Source organism: Neomonachus schauinslandi, chromosome 11 (assembly GCF_002201575.2).
Source record: "Neomonachus schauinslandi chromosome 11, ASM220157v2, whole genome shotgun sequence".
Classification (NCBI taxonomy): Eukaryota; Metazoa; Chordata; class Mammalia; order Carnivora; family Phocidae; genus Neomonachus; species Neomonachus schauinslandi.
Genome location: NC_058413.1, coordinates 51,053,780 through 51,060,253, shown reverse-complemented (window position 1 = coordinate 51,060,253; position 6,474 = coordinate 51,053,780).

Sequence of the window (6,474 nt, the reverse complement as noted above, 5' to 3'; positions counted from 1 at the left end):
ATTTCTTTTTGTTGTCTGATTGCTGTGGCTAGGACTTCTAATACTATCTTGAATAGCAGTGGTGATAGTGGACATCCCTGCCACGTTCTTGACCTTAGGGGGAAAGCTCTCAGTTTTTCCCCATTGAGAATGATATTCGCTGTGGGTTTTTCCGAGATGGTTTTTATGATATTGAGATATGTACCCTCTATCCCTATACTCTGAAGAGTTTTGAACAAGAAAGGATGCTGTACTTTGTCAAATGCTTTTTCTGCATCTATTGAGAGGATCATATGATTCTTGTTCTTTCTTTTGTTAATGCATTGTATCACGTTGATTGATTTGTGGATGTTGAACCAACCTTGCAGCCCGGTGATAAATCCCACTTGGTCGTGGTGAATAATCCTTTTAATGTACTATTGGATCCTCTTGGCTAGTATTTTGGTGAGAATTTTTGCATCCATGTTCATCAGGGATATTGGTCTGTAATTCTCCTTTTTGGTGGGGTCTTTGTCTGGTTTTGGGATCAAGGTAATGCTGGCCTCATAAAACGAGTTTGGAAGTTTTCCTTCCATTTCTATTTTTTGGAACAGTTTCAGAAGAATAGGTATTAATTCTTCTTGAAATGTTTGGTAGAATTCCCCTGGGAAGGCATCTGGCCCTGGGCTTTTGTTTTTTGGGAGATTTTTGATGACTGCTTCAATTTCCTTAGTGGTTATAGGTCTGTTCAGGTTTTCTATCTTCCTGGTTCAGTTTTGGTAGTTGGTACATCTCTAGGAATGCCTCCATTTCTTCCAGGTTATCTAATTTGCTGGCATAGAGTTGCTCATAATATGTTCTTATAATTGTTTGTATTTCTTTGGTGTTGGTTGTGATCTCTCCTCTTTCATTCATGATTTTGTTGATTTGGGTCATTTCTCTTCTCTTTTTGATAAGTCTGGCCAGGGGTTTATCAATCTTGTTAATTCTTTCAAAGAACCAGCTCCTAGTTTCCTTGATCTGTTCTACTGTTCTTTTGGTTTCTATTTCATTGATTTCTGCTCTGATCTTTATCATTTCTCTTCTCCTGCTGGGTTTAGGCTTTATTTGCTGTTCTTTCTCCAGCTCCTTTAGGTGTAGGGTTAGGTTGTGTACTTGAGACCTTTCTTGTTTCTTGAGAAAGGCTTGTATTGCTATATAGTTTCCTCTTAGGACTGCCTTTACTGCATCCCAAAGATTTTGAATAGTTGTGTTTTCATTTTCATTGGTTTCCATGTATTTTTTAAATTCTTTAATTTCCTGGTTGACCCATTCATTCTTTAGTAGGATGTTCTTTAGCCTCCATGTATTTGAGTTCTTTCCGACTTTCCTCTTGTGATTGAGTTCTAGTTTCAAAGCATTGTGGTCTGAAAATAGGCAGGGAATGATCCCAGTCTTTTGGTACTAGTTGAGACCTGATTTATGACCTAGGATGTGATCGATTCTGGAGAATGTTCCATGGGCACTAGAGAAGAATGTGTATTCTGTTGCTTTGGGATGGAATGTTCTGAATATGTCTGTGAAGTCCATTTGGTCCAGTGTGTCATTTAAAGTCTTTATTTCCTTGTTGATCTTTTGCTTAGACGATCTGTCCATTTCAGTGAGGGGGGTGTTAAAGTCCCCCACTATTATTGTATTGTTGTCGATGTGTTTCTTTGCTTTTGTTATTAATTGGCTTATATAATTCGCTGCTCCCATGTTAGGGACATAGATATTTACAATTGTTAGATCTTCTTGTTGGATAGACCCTTTAAGTAGGATATAATGTCCTTCCTCATCTCTTATTACAGTCTTTGGTTTAAAATCTAATTTGTGTGATATAAGGATTGCCACCCCAGCTTTCTTTTGGTGTCCATTAGCATGGTAAATGGTTTTCCAGCCCCTCACTTTCAATCTGGGGGTGTCTTTAGTTCTAAAATGAGTCTCTTGCAGACAGCATGTGGATGGGTCTTGTTTTTTAATCCAGTCTGATAGCCTGTGTCTTTTGATTGGGGCATTTAGCCCATTTACATTCAGGGTAACTATGGAAAGATAGGAATTTATTGCCATTGTATTGCCTGTAAGGTGACTGTTACTGTATATTGTCTGTGTTCCTTTCTGGTCTATGTTGCTTTTAGGGTCTCTCTTTGCTTAGAGGACCCCTTTCAAGATTTGTTGTAGGGCTGGTTTTGGGTTTGTAAATTCCTTTAGTTTTTGTTTGTCCTGGAAGCTTTTTATCTCTCCTTCAATTTTCAATGACAGCCTAGCTGGATATAGTATTCTTGGCTGCATATTTTTCTCATTTAGTGCTCTGAATATATCCTGCCAGTCCTTTCTGGCCTGCCAGGTCTCTGTGGATAGGTCTGTTGCCAATCTAATGTTTCTACCCTTGTAGGTTACATATCTCTTCTCCTGAGCTGCTTTCAGGATTTTCTCTTTGTCTTTGAGACTCGTAAGTTTTACTATTAGATGTCGGGGTGTTGACCTATTTTTATTGATTTTGAGGGGTCTTCTCTGTGCTTCCTGGATTTTGATGGCTCTTTCCTTCCCTAAATTAGGGAAGTTCTCTGCTATAATTTGCTCCAGTATACCTTCTGCCCCCCTCTCTCTTTCTTCTTCTTCTGGGATCCCAATTATTCCAATGTTGTTTTGTCTTTTGGTATCGCTTATCTATTGAATTCTGCCCTCATGATCCACTAGTTATTTATCTCTCTTTATCTCAGCTTCTTTATTTTTCATCATTTGATCTTCTATATTACTAATTCTCTCTTCTGCCTCATTTATCCTAGCGGTTAGAGCCCCCATTTTTTCCCTCTTGTTTTGCAATTCATTTATTTTTTTAAAATTTATTAGTTATGTTAATCCCCATACTTTTGGGAACCATGACAACAGGCCCCTCCCCCAGAAGATCAGCAAAAACAGCCATCCAAGACCAAGTTTACTGATCAATGAGAATGGCAGAACTCCAGTGCTAGGGGAATACTGCACATAGAATTCATGGCTTTTTTACCATGATTTTTTAGTCTTTCAAAGTTAATTTTTTTAACTGTCTTTTTTTTTTTAATTTTTCTTTTTCCCTATTTCAACCAACATCTTATCAATCCCTTTTTTAAAAACATTTTTATTTTTCATTTTTAGAGTCATATTCTATCCCTTCATAGTAGTTACCCTTATTTTTGGCATATATATATATATATATATATATATAAGTTGTTCTCTCTTTAAAATTTTGAGATAGAGTTTCTTCTAACAGATCAAAATATACCCTAAATCTCTAGTGTATGGCTTTGTTCTAGTCTCCTGCCTGATCACATTCTCTCCCTTTTTTTTTCTTTTTTTTTTAAATACTCTTCTTTCTTCTTTCAAACAAGTTCTTATCTTATCAATTCCTTTTATAAAATATTTTATAATTTTCATCTTTACAGTCATATTCCATCCCTTCATCGTATTAACCCTTATTTTGTACATATGTAAGTTTTTCTTTCTTTAAAATTTTGGGAGCTTTTGTTCCCTGCAAGCTTTCTGTACAGCTTTGGAGGACAAGAGTGAAAATGGTGGCCCCCCAATCTCTGCCCTGGAGGAGCCAAGAACTCGGGGCCCTGCTCCTCAGTGCACCCCCAGAGAAAAGTAGTCAATCACTGCCGTCTCCCCAGTCTCTGGCCACACTCCGTGCTCACCCAGCCTGTGACCGAGCATTTCTATCTCTGGCACATGACCCCGTGTGGAGTCTCCAAACCCAGCAGATCCCTGTGGTGCGCTCCCAGATCTGCCGCTTTTTGGGTCCCTGCTGGAGGAGCAGTGGCCCGGCTGTGCCCTGTATCACGGTGTATGGCAACCCCAAGCTGAGTGCCCACTCTTTGGCTCTGTCTCTGCAGCTGGCTTCCCTGCTCCAATACCTGGGAGCTCTGCCGCACTCAGTCACCCCCAGTCTTTCTGTGACTCTGAGGGTCCTGAGACCACACTGTCCCATGAGGGTTCCACTCCCCGCTTAGCCACTGGAGCGACATCCCTCATTGGAGCCCACTTCTAAAAGTTCCAATTTTGTGCTTTGCGGCTCTATCACTTGCCAGAAGCGGCGGACGGAGGCCCCCTCCCCCACCGTCTATCCCCCCAAATATTGCCTCAAATTCACTTCTCCTCACGTCCTACCTTCCAGAAAGTGGTCGCTTTTCTTTTCAGAGAGTTGTTGCTATTCTTTTCTTTGATTTCCTTTTGAGTTTGTAGGTGTTCAGAATGGTTTGATCCCTATCCAGCTGAATTCCTGGAACCAGAGGAAATCCAGGTCTCCTACTCCTCCACCATCTTGCTCTGCCCCCCCCCAAAACTTGTTACTTTTTTACTACTAATAGTAAAGTAAATTTCACTTACTAAAAATTTCACTTACTTAAGCTCCCAAATGCCTATTTTGTTTATCCTGCCAATTTCTCACAAAGTTATTGTCTCTTTGTCCAAAATGTATAAAAACTGCCTGCCCTGATCATTTGTTTGGGTCTCAATTTCATTATTAGGCCTATGTGCACTTGGGTTTTTCTGTTAATCTGTTTCATGTAAATTTAATTCTTAGTTCAGCAGGAAGAACCTTGGACAAAGGAAAATTTCTTTCTCCCCTTCATAATCTATATAGGTAACCTCATTGCTCTCACATTAGCTAGTATTCCCAAAAATATACCAGGCAAAGATCCCATCAAAAAGGAGAATTTCAGACCAATATCTCTGATGAATATGGATTCCAAAATCCTCAACAAAATCCTAGCTAACAGGATCCACCAATACATTAAAAGGATCATCCACCATGACCAAGTGGGATTTATCCCCGGGATGCAAGGGTGGTTCAACATTCGCAAATCAATCAATATGATAGAACACATTACTAAGAGGAGAGAGAAGAACCATATGGTCCTCTCAATTGATGCAGAAAAAGCATTTGACAAAATACAGCATCCTTTCCTGATTAAAAGTCTTCAGAGTATAGGGATAGAGGGAACATTCCTCAAGTTCATAAAATCCATCTATGAAAAACCCACAGTGAATATCATCCTCAATGGGGAAAAGCTGAGAGCCTTTCCCTTAAGATCAGGAACACATCAAGGATGCCCACTCTTGCCACTATTGTTCAACATAGTACTAGAACTCCTAGCAACAGCAATCAGACAACAAAAAGAAATAAAAGGTATTCAAACTGGCAAAGAAGTCAAACTCTCTCTTTTCGCAGATGACATGATACTTTATGTGGAAAACCCAAAACACCCCACCCCCAAATTACTAGAACTCATCCAGCAATTCAGTAATATGGCAGGATACAAAATCAATGCACAGAAATCAGTTGCTTTCTTATACACTAACAATGCAACTGTAGCAAGAAATTAGACAAACGATTCCATTTACAATAGCACCAAAAACCATAAGATACCTTGGAATAAACCTAACCAAAGAGGTAAAGGATCTATACTCTAGGAACTACAGAACACTCATGAAAAAAATTCAAGAAGACACAAAAAGATGGAAAAACATTCCATGCTCATGGATCAGAAGAATAAACATTGTTAAAATGTCTATGCTACCCAGAGCAATCTGTACCTTCAATGCCATCCCGATCAAAATTCCAATGACATTTTTCAAAGTGCTGGAACAAACAATCCTAAAATTTGGATGGAATCAGAAAAGACCCCGAATCACCAAGGAAATGTTGAAAAAGAAAAACAAATATGGGGGTATCACGTTGCCTGATTTCAAGCTATATTACAAAGTTGTGATCACCAAGACAGCATGGTACTGGCACAAAAACAGACATATAGACCAATGGAACAGAATAGAGAACCCAGATATGGACCCTCAACTCTATGGTTAAATAATCTTTGACAAAGCAGGAAAAAACATGCAATGGAAAAAAGACAGTCTCTTCAATAAATGCTGCTGGGAAAATTGGACAGCCACATGCAGAAGAATGAAACTCGACCATTCTCTAACACCATTCACAGAGATAAACTCAAAGTGGATGAAAGACCTCCTTGTAAGACAGGAATCCATCAAGATCCTAGAGGAGAACATAGGCAGTAACCTCTTTGACATTGGCCAGAGCAACTTCTTTCAAGATACATCTCCAAAAGCTAGTGAAACAAAAGCAAAAATGAACTTTTGGGACTTCAGCAAGATAAAAAGCTTCTGCACAGCAAAGGAAACAGTCAACAAAACAAAGAGGCAACCCACAGAATGGGAGATGATATTTGCAAATGACACTACAGATAAAGGGCTGGTATCCAAGATCTATAAAGAACCTCTCAAACTCAACACCCAAAAAACAAATAATCAAGTCAAAAAGTGGGCAGAAGACATGAACAGGCACTTCTCCAAAGAAGACATACAAATGGCTAACAGACACATGAAAAGATGTTCATCATCATTAGCCATCAGGGAAATTCAAATCAAAACCACATTGAGATACCACCTTACACGAGTTAGAATGGCAAAAATGAACAGGGAAAGAAACAACAAATGTTG